Source organism: Gallus gallus, chromosome 5 (genome assembly GCF_016699485.2).
Source record: "Gallus gallus isolate bGalGal1 chromosome 5, bGalGal1.mat.broiler.GRCg7b, whole genome shotgun sequence".
In the NCBI taxonomy this organism is placed as follows: Eukaryota; Metazoa; Chordata; class Aves; order Galliformes; family Phasianidae; genus Gallus; species Gallus gallus.
Window position 1 is genome coordinate 54,383,201 of NC_052536.1, and position 21,724 is coordinate 54,404,924.

General features: G+C 51.1%; 1 protein-coding gene across 6 annotated transcripts in view; it reads right to left on the minus strand.

Moving 5' to 3' along the window:
* The window catches only part of DAAM1 (dishevelled associated activator of morphogenesis 1), an 80,921-nt gene that overhangs the window by 58,987 nt on the left and 210 nt on the right, over nucleotides 1-21,724 (minus strand). For 2 of the 6 annotated variants that reach the window (XM_015287503.4, XM_015287501.4), the window contains exon 2: nucleotides 9,827-9,924. The exons of 2 other annotated variants lie outside the window; for them this stretch is intronic. The gene's annotated coding sequence lies outside the window, so the exon portion shown is untranslated. Of the gene's footprint in view, nucleotides 1-9,440; nucleotides 9,541-9,826; nucleotides 9,925-20,665; nucleotides 20,961-21,724 lie in introns of all 6 variants that reach the window. 2 more of the 6 variants (NM_001322368.2, XM_046941858.1) reach the window with 2 other exon arrangements.

Genomic DNA, 21,724 nt, shown 5'->3' on the forward strand with positions numbered 1-21,724 from the left:
CCCCATTTCAGCGGTAATCCCTGGGGTGAGATGGGCTCTCCCGCTGTAGAACCGGGGAGGAAGGAAGGCAGGTTTTTCCCCTCTTAAGCTCCTTAATTAATCTGGCATCACACACAGGGTTTTTGTAGCTGTTCAAGCAGCAAACACCTGCAGTACAGCAGCTCAGCAATGACTGGGGCCACCACCATGGCATGGAATCGAGGAGCTACCAGCTGAACCCCCAATGGCCGATCTAGGGTCATGTTCGGGGATTTTTGGATTATCCATGCTTAAGGTAAGGCTACTAGAGCTGCTGGTATTTACACATCTTGTGGTGTGCAGCAAGGTTGTGTTCATTCTTTCAAAATGGAACTGGTTGGGCTGCCATAAACAGGAGACCATACTGAAAGGGGCCCTGAAGGGCAGATCTCTGAGTAGATTATTAAGCTTCTGGTCCAGAAAGTGCCCATAGCCAAGGAAACAGATTCATTGGGTCTATCAATAGCCCTACACGCCACAAGCCATGTGAAATGCTTATTTCCCTTTAAAGATTTTAAAACACTGATATTAATCCAGACTGATTTTTGCCCCCGAAGTACGAATTTGGGGTTGAGAGTTCCTTGATAAAAATGTCTGATAGCAGAAATTCCCCACTGGCAACTCACAGCACTAATACCTCCCACTGCTTCAGCAGACAAAGGCTGGGAAATATACGTGAACTCACATCGGCACGACATGATGCTGCACAACTGCACCAAGATGGCTCGGGGAAATGAGAAGAGCTCCAGCACCGCGTCTGCTCCTCGTCAGGCTGGTAAAAGCAGCAATTTTTATCACATTACACTGAAAGACTGTTTGCATTTGAACATAAAAAAATAATAATAATAAAAGCAGGCAACCATAGCAGATGAGTCTAATTGGAAGGCTTGGGTGTACTTTTTTAGTGCAACATGATCTAGATGACGGCAAAACCTCCGCTTTGAAGAGGATGGATACAAGCTTCCCAGTAGAGATGCTCAAGCCCACTTCTTTATAATTCAGCGCTGGCCTAATCAAGGCACACCACTTTCATTGCCTAACTATCCTCCTGCTGACCAGGAAGAGCAAGGGCTTGCTTTGAGCCTGGCCAACCCAACTGCTGACAGGGATGGGTTGAGCGCTGGCCCATCCTCAGCACAGCATCCAGACAGAAGCATCCACCCAGTGAAAATCCCAAGGGGATGCATTTAAAAATCAATATCAGCCATTTAGGTGCTTAATCCAGGAAAGTATCAGCATCAGCAGCATCGATATAAACCAGATTTAAGCACAGCGAGTACACGTACAGGCTTTGGTTTTTTGTAAGTTGATTTAGCCTAATCTGTCCTTTCTCCCAACATTTTCAAGTCCAAATGGGGTATCAGTAGCACTGCTGATGCTTCAGGCATCCTGTCTGCCTCATCTCTGGAGCCTCTTTGATGCAGTGCTGCTGATTAAAAACCAAACCTCTTCCCTCCATGAGCAAACGCTCCCAGCAAGGAAACCCCCCACGAAGGTGCAAAATCACAGTGATAGCAGCCACCTCCCCACCAAGGTTACATAGCAAAGTGTTGGGTTTGTTTGTTTTTGCAGGTGTGGGGCTGCACTCACCGTAAGTCACAATACTAAAGCTCCCATTCCCTGTTGATATTTACATAACGATCTCCCTTTTCATTAAAACTGAGAAACAAGCAGCCTTACAATTGCAGGGAGATGCTTGAAAAAGTGACCCAAGGGTACCCTAAGAGGCTCAGACACTCCAAGAGAAGATAAAATTAAAAGCTTCAAACACAGTTATCTCATCTTTTGGAGATAAGATAACAGAATTCAGCGTTCCTCTATTTGGGACTTGCCACCCCACAAGCACAGACACCTCCCCCGGCACAGCTACAGGCACAAGAAAGCCACAACATCACTGATATCTGTAGGGATACAGCACTGCGCTCTGCCCTCCCCCATCACCCAATCTTCAGCTCTATGGAGACACCTCAACGTCACCACTTTGCTCATCTCCACACATCCTCAAACCACTCCTGAATGCTCTCAGCCTCTTCCAGACTCCCAGTGCAGATACCTTAACTTTTGGGGTGGGAGGCCAACACTTCTCTCCATCAACACCAGCTCAGTCAGCTCGCAACCCAAGGCAACAAAGCCTCCAGCTGTGGCATCCCCGCTCACTGCAGGGAGTTGGACCAGAGGGTCTTTGAAAGTCCCTTCCAACTCAAACAATTCTATATTCTATGATTCTCTGTGAGTGTTTCCAAGCCCTGGTGGCAGAAGAGGCCTTCACTTCTGTCCCCATACAGCCTTGTGCTACCACCGGTGATCAGCACTCTGGGGACATCCCCTGAAAGCTCCCCTCCCCTCTTGGCTTCAGGGTGACTTACTGACTGCTCCACAGTGAAAAAGACATCCCAAAACAGTCCTTACATATCTCTCGAGTAGCTCTTGCAGAGAAGGCCATGACTGAGTTTCTGGCTGCAGCTTTCCGTTGGCCCCAGACAATGCAGGGCCCAGCAGGCCTAACCAAGCCTGAAACCCAGTGAACTGAGCTTTATTCCTCCATTTGTGCTTCATCATACCCACGATAGGAAGGTCAGGAGCCGGCCAAGCAAACGCTGCGAGCGGGGAGAGCGGCGTTCACTCAGCTCACAAAGCGGTTAATGGCCTTAATAATAAAAAAAAAAGAAAAAAAAGAAAAAATAAAGCAGCAAAGCAAGCGGAGACGCTGCCTTCTGGCTTGGGGCTGCAATGGAGCCAGATCATCTGTGCTCGGATGCCCACCAGTAACGTTTTCGACACTCAGCCATGAGACGGAGGTGCCATGAAGGCTGGCTGGGGGAGGCTGCTCTGGGCCTGGCTCCCATCACCAGGCCGTGCTGGGGAGACCCACGGGGCCTCTGTCCTACACTCTTCAAAGGGCTTTCCTCTGTGTCCAGCCTCAGTAATGCACTGCTCCACATTAACACCATGGTTTGGATGCCCTACACATACACTTGGAGAGGGAATTACGCTGAGATCATTCGCGAATTTGTGGCTGACCAAGAAGGATGGAAATTCAGTGGCTCTGGGGTAACAAATCTACCGAGCGTGTTTCAGCACAAGAGCTGTAATGTCACCACAGGAGCTTGCAGAAGCTGCACAGTAGTTTTGGGTACCTGAAAGCCCCCAGCTCACTCCACCACAGCTGGAGTTCACTACAAGAACACAGCACACCCTGAAATAATTGCCTCTAATGACAAAATCTTACAAAATCCCATTAGCACAGATTTTTTGAGCTAGCAAGAGCTACCTGTCCCCATCAACACCGCAGCTGCAAGAGTGGGGAGAGGAGGAAAAAGCACCTTCCAGACAACCACAGGCAACTCTGTGGAGCTGAGTGCCTCATGGGGGGAGCAACCCCTCATCACCAGGAGCACCTGAAGCACCCCAACACCTTCTCAATTAGATTTCAGTAGTTCTACCAACATGTCACACGGATGAGAAATGCATGCTATGCAAATCCAGCCTGGGACTGCTCCCTGCCTAATCTAGCTTTAGATTCAAATGCTTATTACCATGGCGTCTAATTGGGTAACACATAACAGTGAGTTTTAGTTTGGGCTCCCCGTCCTTTGTCTGTGTTCTTATTAGGGAAAATAAGGCACCATGTTTAAAATGTAAACAGAATAAAACGTAAAAATGTATTGACATCTACCAGTAAAAACCAAGCAGATTCGCAAACATTTGGCAGCTCACCAACAGCACAACGAGCACTGATTCCTGTTCACACCCCACTGTATCCCCCTGGCTGGTCTTGGGGGTTTCTCTCTTTCCCCTGTGAGACATAAGGCAATGCAAAGGTCTCACACATCCATGTAGGACTTATCTGCTAGCAGACTGCTCCCAGGAATACCAAGCCTGCTGGTTCCAGGTTAGCAAACCACCTTAAAGATTCTCTGGGCACCCACACCAGAGCCACCAGAGCCTAAGTAGCATGCTCCAGCCTGGAGACATATGCTGGTTTGGGGACGGTGGGGGTACTTTGCTGCACTGAGGTTTGCAGCAGGATGCAGGGACCACGTGGATGTCATTCCCAGAGGGCATCATCTGCCTGTTAGCTGGCAACAGCCACATAGCAGGGCTCACGCCGTGATGAACAGCCTCTCCATCCCTACCTGCACCAGGCATGGTGATTCATTTCATTTCCAGGTCTGTTGAATACAGTTGGTCTGTCCAAGCTGTATGCCATCTTCAGTATCTCCAGGATACTAACAATATCCCAACTCTTCCCCACCACGTAGCCATGACTCAGCCACCATGAAACAACAGCAGTTCAGCCTGCCATGACAAACCACACACCAACCTGCAACTAGCTCCAGCAAAGACTGGATGCAAAGAATGCAGATATTGTTACCAGCCTCTGAAGTCACATACAAGAGCGCACTGACCTTACCACATTGAAGAAATCACACGTGGTGGGGGAACCAGCGCCATGAACATCAGAACTAACAAAGAGGAGGTTTGTGCTGGTGAACCTACGCCATATAAACTATATTTATATTAAGGCTGCAAGATGAACTTAGATTTATTAGACAGCAGAGAATACACGTGGGCAAGCATTTTCCCCCTGCAACACCTATGAGTCTGTGCAGAGTCCTGCAGCATGGGCTCTCCAGTGTACCATAATGCATTAAACCCAAGTAAAGCACTCTTTATGGCTTGGATGTTCATAACGTTTATGCTTGTTCCCTGGCGACTAGTACGGACTGAGTTTTCATTGCATCCCTTCCCTTAATAGAAACCTCCACAACACCCTTCTAACACGATGCCTGTTTTGACAAAACTTCTAGCAGCTCCCCATATTGGAGATGAAAATCAATCTGGAAGACAGGACAAAATCAGCCGATGGAGCTAATGAATTGTCAGCAGAGGGGGAGGAGGCACAGATGTACGGAGCAACGTCAAGACTTCCTGTCACTAGGAAACTGCTAAAAACCAAAGGATAACTTTAAAAGATGCACGTTATTACCGTGGAAAGCAAGGCAGCTGATATTCTGCCTCTCAGGCACACGTGCTCCGTGCTTCTTAACTCACTGATCGAACATTCTAATGCTTTGGAAAGAGAAGAAAAACAAGCCCAAAGGGATAGAAGGCTGCAGCTTAGAGTGTTTCCACAAGCCTTTTCAGAGGCCAGGCTGGATGGCGAGGGCTGGCGGGGCTGTCCCTCTGACTGTGCCTCATCACCTCCTCCAGCTCACAGCAGCACCCAGAGAAAATCTGGGGGACTTTTCTTCCATGCTCCTGCAGCTGGGGTGACAGCAGGGAAGGTTAGATGTGGTGGAGAGATCCACTTATCCATGGTGCAGAGGGAAGAAAGTCTTTGCCAGACTCCCCATTCAAGGACATGGATGGAGGTGCTAGTAGGGATTCCTTCCAAACGAACCAGAGAAACATATTTGCTTGGCCTTAGGGCCTGAACACCCCAAAGTCATACTCATTTGTGAGCCTAAAAAGAAAGAGCTGACATTCCCATATTGACAGTCATTATCACTTCTGAGTCCAGTTCCTTCCCCAAGGTGACTGCCTCAGAGAGGGTCCTTCATCCCACTACAGCACAGGAAACCATGGACAGTCCACATACACGTACATTTCCAAGGGAAAAAAAAAAACACTGTCCAAAGCCTCCAGTGCTGCATTTGTGATCATTCATTGTGACGCTGTGGATAACACACATGTTACATGCACACACTGCTCACAGAGAAACAGAATGGCAACCCGTTTGAGATGTAAAAATAATTTAATGAATAAGTATATTTAGATTTATAACCCACAGCAGCTTTATTTATAGGGATGCCAATCACTTTTACACAGATATAAAACAGGTTGGCAGAATGCCTTCCACTATATCCAGAAACCCATCTGTAACAAATCTAAGCCGTGATATCTCTGCATACATTTGGCCACACAATAACGCTGCCTGCCATCTTGACATCAAATGTACAGATGGGCTGGGGGAGCTCTCCAGACCTGCCACACAGCCATAGATGGATGCTTTTCGCTTTTACCTATTATAAACCAGTTGGAGAAAGTGGGAGATGAAGGAAAACCAGTCCCCATCTGGGCTGTATGAATGCTAATATTAATGCAATGCTAACTGGAGAGCAAGCCAGCCTCCAGCTGGGGACGGGTGAACCTCTTTCAGAACCTCTCACTAGTGAAATCGGAAGCAATTCCAAACAAAAAAGAGACCCATTGGAGCTTTGCAGCACCTTTGAAAGGTGAGGGATTGAGCTAGGGCTCTTCTGTACAGCTTTCTCAATCCGCACTTTAGACACAAAGTTATGACAGAGGGAGATGCACAAGAAATTAATTGAAAGCCATCACTCGGCTCTCAATCTTGAAGCAGACAAGGCTTCTGCTACTCCTCCTCTACCACCACTGCCCAGCATCTTCCAGCTTTATCTAAAGCCTGCAGATATCAAGGAGAGAGGTTGCCATTTACTTCTATGGGTTTAGCATCGCAGCTAGCTGAGGATGCAAGCCCAGTACACACCAACTACCCATGTTGTCAGATGGGTTTGGGGGATTTGGTTCTTATTACCATCTGGAGTAGAGCTTTCATTCTGAAAATACCAGTCTACTTCACAAGAAACAAAGCAAAACCATACTGCATCCCAGCAGGGTTCTGGGGTCCGGTCATCTCAGGCACTGGGTGACATGGGGACGACTCCACATCATACGCAGGCTGTGGGTAAAACCACCCTCACCCATGGGAGTCACAGCATTCTGGCAAACGCCAGGGCCGAAAATGTTACTCTGGAATATCACTTTGAGTGGCTCTGGGAACAAACCCAGCATTCATTTTCAACACTTATTCAGCAAATGATTTGAATGAGCTGAGAAGGGCTCTCTCACACAGCCTGACAGCATTATTTGATAGATTTCTGCCCTTGCTCCTTACATTATTTATGAGAAAACAACTCTCAACAACTGCGATTGCCTTCCAGTTCAGTGAGTAAATTTACCTGTCCCTGCCTTGGGGACAAAGCAACACCTCGCAGTCCCTTCTGTCCTGATTCCACTACAGTGTTATGCTACAAACTGTTTACAGGCTGGCATTCAATCTGATTCATGCTCGGAAATAAATATGTCTAAAAAAGTAATTGATGGCAAGGAAAAACAGAAACACAACAGCAGTTTTCTCAGTCTCACAAAGAAAAAGCAAGGGAAAACAACCAAACACGGAGCCACGACATCCTCAATTCAAATGTTTTCCAAAACATTTCCAAATGTTTTCCAAAATTTCCAGTTGAAGCTTTTCACAGCTAAGCTGCAACACCATCAGAGCCCGGGGCAACATTTGCAGCTCAGGATGTATTTCAGCATAGTGCTGCAGCGCTTCGGGGCCACGCACTGGGATGGCTGGCAATGCCTTTTTGGCAACGTGCTTGCCAAAAAACACCCAAAACTCTTGTGTAGAAAACACGAGGCTGAGTTGGATGGGGCCCCAGGAAACCTGACCTAGTGCCCGATTTAGTGGCTGGCAATCCTGTCCGCAGCAGGGGAGCTGGAACTACATGATCCTCAAGGTCCTTTCCAACCCAAGCCATTCCATGATTCTATGATGAAAACACAGCATTTCAAAGGAAAATTGGCACAGCTTTCTCAGTAGGGCATCCTCCAGCATGACGGAGCTTGATTGCCACATGGATATCCAAGAAGTCAGTGAACGCACCTCTTTCAACTCGCTTCTGGACACAATCAAGCCCCAAAGCAGGCTGCTTTCCAAAGGAACCCTATCAACTGTACTTGGGATTTGGATTAGACCTTCTGTAGAATAGAAAAAAGCCTCGCTCCAGGATGATAAAGTCTAGACACCACAATATATTTTCCATCTGATGCAGCAAACCTAAAAAGCCCTCCCTTGATCTCAGACTGCCGCGATCAAAGCCATTATCCCATTCGGAGCCCTTCTGAAACTTTAGCTTCCAAATGTGCAAGTTATTTTTAAAATCTAAACCAGGCCAAGCCTCTTGTTTAGAGTTTTATGAGGAAAACGGGGTGTGCGTGTCCCAATCCTTCCCCCCACATCTGGGAGTGGCTGGCGGTCAGCCTACATATGGGGAGGCTACATGTGAGGACATGGTCTGTTCCCCCGATGATGGCCATCAGGCATGGGGATATTCTCCCTCCTTGACTGAGATGAAGGATTTTGGAAGGCAAACATCCTCTGCATCCTCATGCTGTAATCTGTGTTTGCCTTCAGCATCCTCCATCACATCTTCCATTCTCCCCAGTGAATGTTTCGCTCAACTAAGCAGCTTCTACAGCAGTAACATAAGATAAGTTGCCTCTTTTTGATCCCAGTACCAGCCTGACCTCTTCCCCAGTGCCATGAGAGCAGACCTGGGTTAGCCACAGGCAGGCATGGAGAGGACAGTGCTTAAAGACTCTTCATCCTCACTGACTTCTGGGGAGCCAACGGCAGCACTACACATTGAACATCACAGGCGCTTTGGGAGGCGTCATCTGAAATCACAGAATGGTTTGGGTGGGAAGGGACCTTAAAGCCCACTTGGACCCATCCAACCTGGCCGTGAGCACTGCCAGGGATGGGGCACTCACAGCTTCTCTGGGCAGCGGTGCCAGCATCTCACCACTAATTGCGACAATTTTCTTCCTCATATTCAAAGGATTTATAGTTAGTATGGAAAGGAGATGGATTTCGAGCTCCGCCCCCCCATGTGCAAGTTTTGCTTGATCTCCTGAAGCTGGGCAGATGCTGATGGCCCCACTTCACACTCGCATCAGCCCCTTCCTTTCATGGGAAGGCAGCGACCAAAGCCACGCCGCACATCCGTAATGCTTGACAGGAGCTAATTAAAGCACAGTTACTGACCTCAGGACAGAAGCCAGCCAGAGAAAATTTATGGTGTGCATCACACAGGCAAACGGAGGAGCTGATCGTAATGGCAGCTCCTGGCTTTAGAAGGCTGCAGGAGCACATCCATCACCAGCAGCAGCGTGCCCGCGCCCCAAAGGTTCACACACGGGCTATCTGACACGATAAATTACATGGCTGATGAGCCAGCATTGCAGCCCTGACCGCTGGCACAGTTTCCCAAGAAAGTAAAACCAAGAGTAAAAGGAAAATTGTTGAGCTCAATACATTGCCCTCTGGGCTGCTGCCAGCCCTGCCTGCCCCGCGTCGCTCTGGCCCCTTTGCACAAGCTGCTCGTGGGACCATAGTGATAAACATTAAAGGAAAGAAGTCACGTTATTGATTTAGGCTCCATGCATGAATGAGGCAAGGCTCCAGCACCACACCTGTCTCATGGCCAGGTTTTCTTGCCCTCTTTTCCTGTTCAGCAGCGTTTTTCTGTGCCCTCCTTGCATAATGGAGGGGGGAAATCGATACACTGTCCTCCCTTCCAAAACCCGACATGCAAAGAAAAACCAACCTTACTATGAGTCCTGGCAAACTTCGAGCAGTAATTCATGTCCAAGTAGAACTCTGGTTTTTATAAGGAATACCACTGAGTTAAGGAGTCAAAGGTGGAACTGCACAAGGGAAAGCAAAAGCCCTTTATTTCTCCAATAAGGCACCGAGTAACAGATCCTGCCAGTTAACCAGGTTACACACGAAGGCTTGGCTGAAAGCAAGCTCATTAAGCTGGCTGCTTCGTTAAGCGCCAATCAAAACAGGCAGTGCCCTGATCATTGCACGAGGGGCTGGGAAGCAAACACAGCCCTCACTTAAACCGGTGATAACCAAGGAAAATCCTTCCAGCTCACCCTCCCCCCATGGTGCAGCATCCACCCCCAATATTTTTTATGATATACTTACGCAAGCAGCATGACAGATAACTTGGAGGAAATCAGATGCTTAATGATTAAGCGACACTCAGGCAGCGCTCAGAAAGATAAATACGCCCTTTGGAAACCCTGCAACAAAAACAGAAGGTATAAACAGACAGTAACTAATTATTCTGATTACATCTTGGAAGACCTGAAGTAACCGACCCAGCCAGACTGCAGCAGAACAAAGCCGGTGTGTGCCCGGGCTGCTCAGGAAAATAAGTCACACCCTTTCCAAAAGAATCCACCAAAATAAACGCAAGCGTTTTTAGTTTGCATGCACATTTCTTGAAGTCCACACCGATAGGAAACCTCTGCAGTACCCTGGAGGGATCCGTCACCATCAGCTAAAATTAGACATCAAGGAAAGCAAAGCGGGTAAACACGGGTTGCTCCAACGCGCGCTCGCACGACGACACTCCCACTACTCGCTTTGGAGCATTGGGCTTTTTATCCCCTAAAGGCCACCGAAACTGAAAATAGAGCTTTTCCGAATTAAAAGAAATTAAGGGTAATAAGTAAGGCGTGTTGCTGGGGAAAAGGGAGGGGGTGGGAGTTCTGTCTTGCCGCCGAGCTGCCCGGATGGGATGCGGTGTGATGGGATGCTCAGTGCAATGCTGAGAAGCAGCAGCACATCCCACCAGCAGCTCCTCTGCCACCACGGGCTGATTTATCCTGGTCTCAGGTGCTGGGAGCCTCTGCTACAGCAGATACCGCACCCAGAACAAGGCAAGGGGATGCTCACAGCAGATGTTGCTCTGCTCTCCTCGCCTTGGTGGAAAAACATCGCTTTCCTCCCCCCTTCCTCTCTGCCCTCCTCCTACCGCATTAAATACCAGCAGAGCTCGGGGGAATACTTAATCTCAAACCTCAGTAATCAATCAGTTCACCCTAACACATGAGAAAGAGTCACAGCAGTAAGCATCAAATCCCATTTCTACCCAGCAATAGCACGTTTTAATTACGCACATAAAATGAGCCTTTTAACATAAATCCCGATCAGATGCCCTCCAGCCCCGGGGGTGGTGGGTGGGGAGGGACACAGTGCCGGGGAAAAGCATGGGGACAGGGGGAGGAAGGGGAGGAGAAGCCACCGTGGTACTTATGTGAAATGACAGCTCCATAGGGCTGCTCTGGTTTGCGGGGGGCACGGTAACGCTTCTTCCCTACCCAGCACCGCTGGGCCACGTCCCAAGTGGCACAGCTCACAAACAGTGATGTGAAGCACACATCTATTTTAAATATAAACACACGCACAGACTTTTCTAATATGGAGGAACAAAAGAGGGGACGTCCTGCTGAAACATCGTGTGTCGCTCAGCTGCTCTCTGCAGCAACGAAGGAAATCAGAACCAGAGCCCATGCACATGCCCACTCGCCACGGTGAGTTTTGGCACTGGGAACATCTCTGGATCCCAAACACCAGTGCCGGGGAGCCCAAACCACCATGATGACAGGGCAGAACACACCTCCTTGAGGATCTTGGAGGTCTTTTCCAACCTCAGTGATTGCACACTGCTCCGTCCCTGCTGGACTACCATGCTCAGATAATGCCAAACAAGCTCAGGTTTGGAGATGGTAACTTTGGTTCAGAGATGGCAGTGTTATCTTTGACTTCTTCACACGTAGCAAAGCTGTGTTTCCAAACCCTCTTTTCCAGGCAGGTCCCATCTGGCAGGCTCCTCAGGCAAACACGCACGTATCGCTTTCAAAAGACGCACGCTCTCCGGTTTGCAGGAGTGGTTTTCGGAAGGGGATGTGGTGTGGTGCAACAGGAATTTTCCAATTCCTCCCAACAGGAAATGCCAAGTTGAGATCCGAAAGGCAGATTTACCTGTAACTGAGATTCCTGCTCCCAGTTCCCTTCAAAAAGCAACCGCTCCCTCCCCCCTTTATTTTTGGCACCGGTTTCCCCGAGACTTGTAACATCAGGAATTGCTTGGCATGGGGACAAATTCCTCAAGCTCCACATGCATACCTAGAACAGCTATTTCATCCCGAAGAGCGGGGCTCTGCAGGGCTGTTTGGGATGGAGATGCTCGGTATCTAGAGCAAAGCAAACCTCCCAGGCACAGAAGCAAGGATGGATTTATTGATTCGTGGAAAACGTCCTTATGAATTACTTCATTCAGATCAACAGGACAAAACAAAATGAGGGCTATCTGGCAGCCGCACTGCGAGAGCTTCAGTCCCAATTTCAGCCCACTCCTGCAGGGGAAAACATGCTTTAAAACAAGATGCTGCTATCAGGGCTTCATGGGCAGCCAGGCTAGACCCAGGACATGGACATGAGGATGAGGCAGACGCAGCAAGGTGAAGCTGCCTTTTGTAGGAGCGAGCGCAGTTTATTAAGACTCAAATTGCTGCCCATGGCTTCAAATCACCTTCTGGAACCATTTACCAAGCTCCCTATTTTCAGATCATCTGCCAGTTTTTAAATCAGCATCCATTTGAGATCTATTTTTGAAACAAGCAGCAAAAAGGGGAAGGAATGATGGATGTCACCCTGCAGGATCGTACCTCCACAAGTGCTGCGCGAACGCCTTTTCCTCTAACAAATTCCCCTGCAGGGGATATTAAAATTGCAATTAACACAGAGCAGTGAATTCTGCAGTGAAGCATCCTGCATGCACAGGAGACCAGTGCTGGGATGCCCACACCATCCTGCCCATATGCCAGCCAGCACGGGGCAACAAGGGCATGGGGACAACCCCCCATCTCGTGGCACCTTGGCCAGGAGCTGCTCTACTCTCGAGGCACCTGCAGGGCACAAACCATGCTGCACTCAGAAAGCTGTCCTCTGGTTCTCTTAACTAACAAACACGCACACGAAGAACTCAAGGAATCGGCCTTTCAAGAGGAAAGCCAATCTCCTTGCTTATATCTAAAACTTACCTCCCCTACCCGTATGTGAGCCAAGTCAAGGACAACACCCTCCCCTCCATTCAGGTCACCAGCTGGTTTGTGTAAGTACCACAACATACATATATTTCTTCAATTTATATATGTATCTATTCCTTATATCGGCCCAGGCTGCTCAAGGGCCAGCATTCATGCAGATAAGGAATGGCTCTGGCTGCCCAAGGACAAGCATGGTCAAAGACAAAGTTTGGGTCAATGGCAGCTTAGCACTCAGCCTGGTTACACCACTAGCTCACATCCAATAGCAACCATATTCTACACAAACGTTCCTTATAGCTCTGCAATTCTGGCCCCAGGAGGAGGAAGAGAACAGCTCCTGCAAAGCTTTGGAAGGGGAATCACATGAGGAGACGGTGCAGTTGGCCCAGTGGGCTCTCCACATCTCGGGCATGGCACAGCCTTGCAAGGGTTTGTGGTACCCTTCTGTACGCTGGGATGAGGTACATTGACCTCCACAGCTCTTCAGCCTTGAGGAAGAAAGAGTAGGGGCCAGGACAGCAGGATAACACACAGATAAGGCTGAAGACAGGCTTATTTTTACATCTTCCTCCCAGGAAGCCACATCACCTGTCACATCACATCACGTCACCGTGCAGCACCAGCAAGGTCTCACCTCACACCCTATCAGACAACACCTAAGAAACAAAACCACCTTACATCTTACACTTTATGTCGGTTTTTTTTTCATGAGGTTTTTGGGTTTGGTCACACTGAGAGCGCCAGACCAAAGAGGACGGGTGTCCCCTCATTGAGACAATTGTCCTCTTCAATATGGCGCCAGGGGCTTCGGTATGCCAGGCTGGTGATGTGGTTGGGTGGTAATCAGGAGGGTAATCAGATGGGGAAAAAATTAATCAAAGGGAACACAGTTCACACTAAGTTTTAGCTCCCTCCTTCCCTCTGGGCGGTGCTCCTTACTGTTTGAGCACACCAGAGAAAGCTGGTGGTCACCAGAGAAGATACTGGGTATCACGCTGCTTCTCTGCAGTTGCTTTACAAATAAACAAAGAAAGAACTGAATGTCTGCAACCCTGAAAACACCCCACAGCCCTTCATCCAAGCAGAGTACAAATTCAGCTGCTCCACAATCTTATCTCAATGCAGAAACAGCCTGGGATGAGATACAAGGGTTCCCTGAAGGCACGGTTTATTAAAGGCATCTTTATTTAGCCAGTTTTTCTTCAAAAACAATGCACTAAAGCACCATCCCCGGATGGGTTTTCACTGCAGGAGCTTAGGTAAACCCAATGGAGGCAGGGCTGCAGGGACACGTCAGCTGCCACCCATAGCTGGAAAGCCAATGTGATTCTTCCCAGGCTAAAAAAGCAACCCCTGGGACCAGGGGGCAGCAGAGCCTCGTCCCCACTCAGAGCCACCCAGAGCGATGGGGACACGCACCGATGGGCATTATGGAGAGATCCACAGAAGGCTTCCTATTTATTCACCACGCATGTGCCCCTGCACAGCCTATCCTACCACCAGGCTCAGCATGCCCGTAGCCAGACGTACTTCACGCCAGGTTTCAACAAGCAGAGCTACAAAAGCTCGGAACAAAGAGGCACTGGTTTGCACACATCCCCGGGAACTTCCCTGCAACCAACGCTTTTTGTTTATCCAACACGCCATCTCTACACGTTCAGCTATTTTAATCCCACCCGCTATTAATGGGTGTAAAAGGCGGTTGGGTAAGATGTTCAACAAAAATCTCATTTAGAGATCAGGACAAGCTTAATTGGTTTCTAGCCAGACCCGCACAAAGATGGGTTACTCCACAAATACAGTTGCTAATCTGCGCATTATACTCCATAAGCCCCCACTGACAAAGCAAAAGGGGGGGGGGGGGGAGAAGAAGACAAGATGCACAAAGGAATGCGGGATTTGGGGCGCTGCTTCTAACGAGGAACAAATTAGAAGCTGTGAATTCCGCAGGAACGAGGGCTTTGCTCTCCTTTGAAGCAAAGGAATAACCAAGTAGTAAACAAGACAACAAATAAAGGCCTCGTGCAGATCAAATGTGCGTTCTCCCTCTCGCTGCACACACCAGCACCATCCATTTCGGTTTCTTGAAGAGCGTTTCCAGGCTCTATTGTTTCTGCAGGTCTGCAGTACACCAAGGGGGAAAGCAGCTGAGGACACGTCATCTCAAGAGCGATGGAGTCGAAAGAACGAAGAACCTCGTGATTAAAAAGCACAGGACTGAAACCCCGGAGAGCTGAATTCACTTCCTAACCCTGCTGAAAAAAAAAAAAAAAAAAAAAAAAAAAGGAGGTTTCCTGTGTGATCACATCCTCGATGATTTATTCAAGTATCTGGTGTTGAAAACCAAGAGAAGGGGGGGAAAGGAAGCGGGAGGAGGAAGGGGAAGAGTCGATCCCATGGGCTTTCAGTAGGCTTGGGGTGAGCCGAGCGGCATTGGCAGCAGTGCAGGTAGTGAAGTGTTGAAAGGATTTGTGCTGAAAGCCTTCCCTCGTGCAGCAGCCCAGCACAGGAGGCCTGTTTGTCTTTTGGGATCCCGGGCAGTTGTGTTGGTTGGGCAGAGCCGTACCCAAGGCAGATGGGAGGTCACAACGCTGCGGTGCACTGGGGCCGAGCACCCACCAGGAAGGTGTTTGCAGGCTTTTTTTCCCCTTGGAAAAACAAGCACCCATTTTTTCATAGATCCATCTCCTTGCTCATGACAGCCCATCGCTGCAGCCAAAGCTCAGCCCTTTGGGTCCCCAGCCCCAGTCCCAACCCCATCGCGTGGGGACTGCAGACCCCACAGATGCATTCTCTCTCACCAAGTTCACAGTGAAATGAAACAGAGTTATGAGGCAACCGAGTTACATGGGCTAAGGCCCTCTGTCCTCTTTTTCTCATGCTGAAACCTGTCAGGCTGTAGGATGGCTTCAAAAACAGGCAGACTGTATTTCACGGACCCCATCTTTAAAAGGGAACCGCACGGTTTCTCTCCTGTACAGTGCACAGTGCAGCCCAGGGCACAGCACTGCAGCCTCAACCATCACCGAGATGAAGACATGTCAGAACGTTGACCTCAGTGAGCAGAAGAGCAGCACTTAATGCAAAAGTAAACCTGAGAAAACCACGAGCACGAAGACTCCTTTCCAACTCCAGAACCCAAAGTAAACTGTCTGTAGGAATAACGACATTTAGCACGCTCCAAAAATTTTCCTTGACATCTTTTTTGCTCTGTGTGATGGGTAGAGACTTCCCAGGGCTCCGGAGCCAGCGGCGATTTCACGTGCGACGTGCCAGACAGCGGATTCCAGGGGAGATAAAAGGAGCTGGAGTCTGAAAATGGAACCAAGGTGTCCCCAGAGAGCCTCCAGCCGCTCTGCAGGATGCGTCCACAACACGGGGGCGGTGAGGAAGGAGCGCAATGTCAGCTCTCCCAGCCAACCTCCTGCAGCCACGGAGTTTCACTAAGCAAACGGGTGACGTAAGGCCATCAGGACAGGGGTCGGAAGCACCACCTCATGTAAACAGGGTTGCTCAGAGGCCCTGGGGATTACAGCAGTTCAAACAGTTCTTGGCGTGACTTACCGGAGCGGATTTGCAGGTTCAGCTTTTCTGCTGCCCCGCTGGCACTGCCAAGCATCATATGGGATCACGGCTTGAGAGCCCGGCCCCATCGACACCCCCATGCACAAACAGGGATGGCCATGGGGGAAGCCCCAAAGCCAGCTGCAAAACCCAAGTCCACAGCACAGGGGCACAGCAGCTGGGCGCTGTGCTGGGAGCACGGGGCCAACCCCACAGGGCAGCCGGAATCGCCAAATATCCAAAGGGTTCTCAGCAGGGAAAGAGCTTTACACAAACAGCTTCACAGCCACTTACAGGCGTCCTCGAAGGAAACAGCTGCACCGGACCTCAGCTACCACGGCTCTCCGGGACGGCACGCAAGAGTCCACAGCTTGGTTCACTTAGAAGACTCTGAGGCCAAGCAAGGAGAAGGCATCCAGAAAAACAGAAAGCTACAAAGCACATCACCGTGCTGCATTGGGAGCCCAGCTCATGGTGCTGCTTTGGGGTACAGAAAACTGACTCCTGCACCCCCTGATCTCATGCTGCAGCTTTTTAGGACAAGCATTATCCCACCCTCCCAGCCCAAGCAGTGCAAAGATGGGTGCAGAGCACAGCCCCAGAGCTCCAGCAGTGCCAGACCTGAGGCGTGCAGCCAAGGGTGGGGGGTGTTGTAGTTTTGCTGCTCTCCAAGAAGCGTGCAGGCATTTTCCCTGCTTGTTGACAGCCCGCTCCCTAAAGCTCAGCACTGGGGATGCCCCATGTGCCCGCAGGACCTCCCCTCGGCCAGCAATCCCATCTCCTCTAATGCACTGAAGGAATCCACCCCCTACAGTGACTTCCCAAGAACAGTCAAACAGAGCTCAGCTTTGCACACTGGCAGGAACGCCAGCTGCTAATATTCCATGCAAAACCCTCTGACATCAGCCTGTGAGCAGCACAGCTCCAAGCTGCCCCGGCAGATGTACCCCAAACCCAACCCACACTGTGAGGAGAGGACAGGAAAGTGGCACTGGGAGCACTCAAAGGTCCCACCGTGCCTTGCAAGGTCCCCAGGGGTGGGCATGCGTCTAAGGAGTTAATTAGGTCTTTCTGCTCTCTTCATGTCACCGCTATGCACGTACACACCCACATGGGTTTTGAGCTTTGCATGACAAGTTTTCAGCTGGGGCTTTGCCTGTGCAATGAGGAGCAAGGATTCCCAGTCTGGGACATCCCAATCCCTGGGGAACGGGTGGCTCAGGCCAGCTCTTGCAGATAAATCTGATGGCAAGATGTTAGCCTGAGAGTTCAGGAGCAGCCCCTGCACCGGGGCACTCCTGCTGCTCTCCCACCATGCCCTTTGAGCATTATTTCATTCACCCTCTCGTAAAAACGCCTGAACTTGACCAGAGCAGCCCACAGAGGTACGGCCCGAGCTTTTGGGTGGTGAAGCTGTGCATGCACATGAAGACATGATTCAGGTGAGCAGCACGTAGCTGGGAGTGCGTAGCTGAGCAACGCTTGCCGAAGGAATGCAGGAGGAGGAACATGAAGCCACTTGTCTGGCACGGCGAGGAGCCCTGCAGTGACACGCACAGCCCTGGTGCTCAGCAGGATGCTGCTGTGGTGAGGGCAGGCTCAGGGAGATGAAGATGCCTCCAAACAACACCACATCACCCCTCGTTTGGCATTTTTCGGATGCAGTACTGCGTGTCCTCAGCGCCGAGTTGGGAAGGGTTCAGAATGAGAGCTCCAAAACGACTTAAAACCATCCAAATGGCAGCAAACCAACCAAGCCAGCCTTCAGGAAGACACAAATGAGCACCAGAACTGAGCTCCAATGGGCTAACCAATGCTTGCCACCAGCTCTGCCACTACAGACAGACAGACCTGTGACAGGGTCCACGCCACTACACCTCCAACGTTTTGCACTGACTGTCAGTGCAACTCAGTCAAGGAGCAGTAATTTATGGAGTAATTAAGTGACTCCCAACAGTGACTCATCGGCGAGCACCACCAGGTTGAGCCACCCCATCCACTTAGCTGATGTAGGAAGTGACTTTCTGGTGCAGGTGCTTCCGGAGGCACAGAGCTCTTCCATTTTGCAAATTGGGAACAAAAAGGCTGAGGTTGGGGGCCCAGCACTGGAGGAGGCATTAACAAAGCATGGTGATGGCTGACTCACGTGGGATGGGGCATGGCAGAGGACAGCCCCACCTGGCTTCATTGATAGGAACACGCTCAACGGGTAGCTATGGGGTGCCAAGCTGCTCCTCATCCCCACCTCCTTTGCTTTTGGGCTTTTTTTTTTATTTATTTATTTCCTCAGAGGCCACACAAAGATTTGAAAGTGTTATGACTCACTGAGCTGACATTTTCCACGCCGCCCCAGAACTTCTGGTTCTTCAACATATTCCAAAACTCTGCAATGCATGGGGACAGGAGGCACCGAGCACAGCTCATCTCCCAATGGGACGGGGGTAAGGCAGCACCAGCACGCCTTCCTTCCCAGCCTGGCTCATACAGAGGGCAGCAGGGGAAAAAAGAACCACGGCTAAATCACAGCAGGCTAAAAACTTTCTATTTCCAACTTCCTACTTAATGCAAGAAATCAGTCATTTGGGGCTGACGTGCAGAGCAGAGCTCATGCAATATGCAAAAAAGCCACCGCTGGCACACGGAACTGCTTTCCAAACCTTCATTAGTTGTCTCTCCCATTCCCTAGTATGGGAAGCATGTAGAGTAAGTAATCTACACGCTAAGCCATATAGACTTAACCAATGCAGTAGTCAGGGTCAGATGCTCGGCATTTCTTCTCTACCTTTCAGGTCTTCATTCATTCAGCTCTTTCTCAGCACAGCACCAATGTCTGTCTTTGTGCAGAGGTGAAAAGTACACATATTGTTATCTCAAAAGGGGGAAAAGAAATCAATACTGACACCATTTGAATTTTACAGCGCTCCACTATCACAGCTTGCAACAGAACAGCTGTCCCAGCAGGTCAACGCAAGCTTAGTAGGACAGCAGCAAAATGCAACATTTTTTGCCCCTTTTTACAGGGGAATCGCTGATAAAAAGATATGCACTTAAAACAAAAAGCAAATGCAGGCTGGAGCACCAACGTTGAGTCCCACTCAATTACAGAACAAGCTCGCCCTGCTCTGCACAGCTCACCGCTCAATCCGCAGCAGCCTTCCAAAGCCAAGTTGAGATATTTGATTACCAGCATCGAATCAGAAACCGAAGCACCCAACAGAATCCTCGATTGTGAGAGAAGCCTGCAGAAATCCCGTAGAGCAGGCTTTGGCAATCTCTGAAGCTGACAGCTGGATGCCCTTGCTTATCTACTGCTGAAGCACGCACAAAAAAGCCCCGAATGCTTGCAGTGCCACGCGAGCCTTCCAGGCAGCCCCGCCAGGCTCTTAAAAAGACCCATATAAATAGCGAGCCTCATTTATTAATACTTCAGAGATAAAAGCAGCCGTGTAGCAGCAGCTCGGCACGTATCGGTGCAGGAGACCACCCGCCCTACGTGGTGTATCCGCCTGCATCACCAGCAGCTACCTTTGGGTTGTAAATGCAGTAGGTACGTTGCTTTTTGTGCCAGCAAGCAGGGTCAGAGCAAGGGCTGCTCCCTTAGAATCAGAAGCATTCAGGTTGGAAAAGAACACTGAGGTCCCCAAGGCCACCCCCACCGTGCCCACTGGCCGTGTCTCTCAGTGCCACATCGCTATGGTTGTTGAGCACCTCCAAGGACAGTGATCCCATCAGCTCCCTGGGCAGCCAGGATCAAGTGGGATCCCCCGGAACAACTCTGCTAAAAAACAAGCTGGTGGCTGCTGGTCAGCTGAAGGCGTTGCTGCACTGACATTCGCGTGGCACGCTGCTGCCTGCTCCTCACACTGGATTGCAGTGGCACTGAGGCTGGCAGCGAAGCAGTGCCAGTGGCAGAGGCGTGGAGACCACGGAATGGAATGAGGGGAGCCGGGGACAGCAGGTACATGACACCCACACAGGAGTGCATGACGCAGCTCAGGAGGAGATGGGCAAGAAGCCAAAACAAAGAACAGAAGCAGGAGGAGATAACCATGACCCGCTCCTAGCGGCCGTCCCATCTACAGAGCCCTTCCTGCTGCCTCCCAAAAACAAAGGGTCAGATAAGGCGCTGGCTCACGTCAGGACTGGCCCGGCTCCACTTCCAGCCCAAAGCAGCAGATTTGGCGCTGCTCTTACACCTCATCCATCCTGTTTGCCTGCTCAGGGTGGAGGCCGGGCAGCGAGGCGGCCAGCCCCAAACACCATAGGGCTGCATACAGTGACCCGGCTGGAGGGGGACGAGGAGGAAGAGGAGGAGGATGAAGAGGAGGAAGCCTCCCTGTTTCTTGCTGCCCTGCGATCTCACCTTGCTCCATCAGAGATCCCGGACTTTGGCTCTTCCTCCCTGCACACAGGAGGCTGTAGGCCACGCTGGGCCGGCCCCAAGGACCTGAGTCACTCATTAACCAAGGGGTTGACAGCAGGGAAAGCAGGCCAACGGCAAAAGGGCCTGCAGGACCCTTGGCTCCTCCAAACGGGGGACACCGAGCGCCTCAGGATGCCCGTGGCTGAGGGAGGAACGCGAGGCGGTGGCACGGCTCGCCGAGGTGGCCTCAGCAGGGAACGCCGCTGGGTTCTGCGTGCAGTATCAGGACCGGCCTCTAGAGAGGGGAAAAAAGCCTCACCCGTGCAGCAGAGAGAAGCCGGCCGGTGGCACGGCATTGGGATCTGCAGCACCCGGCCTGGGTGAACCCAGCGGGGCTCCGGCACCGGGACCCGGCACCTTCCCACCACCCCCACGTCCCATAGCGTCGTGCAGGCAGGCGCTGCTCGGCTTTAGCCGGGAGGGCTCCGGCTCCGCTTCGCCTTCAATTAACCTTGACGCGAAAGAGGTGCCAAAAGCCCCTTCCACGCCAGCGTGCGAGGCAGCGCAGCCCCCGCGGGTGGGACCCGGCACGAACACGGATGCAGCCGGCTGTCCCCGCGGGGCCGGCAGTGCGGGCATCGCCCTCATCCACCGCACCACCGACCCCATTCTCCCAAATCCTCCGCCCGGTAAAGACGGCGCCGGAGCCAACCTGCTGCTCTACGGCTGGTGCCGGAGCCCCCAACGCCCCACCCCACCCTCCGACACGGCCATCCCCGCCACGAGACACCCCGCAATCCCGCTCCCGCACCGCGGCTCGGATGCTCACCCCACCGCGACCGGCACGGCGGGGCAGGGACCCCCAGCGCTCCCATCCCCCACCGTGGCCACGGGGCTCGCCCCCCGCCGGGCTCCATCCAACCGAACGGGGCGGCGTTGCCATGGCGAAGGCAGCGCCGCATCCCGCAGCCCCCCGCCCCGCTCCCACCGCCGCGGCCCCGCCCGAGCCCGCCGCCCGGAGCCCCGCAGCGCCGATGCGGGACCCCACAGCCGCCGTGC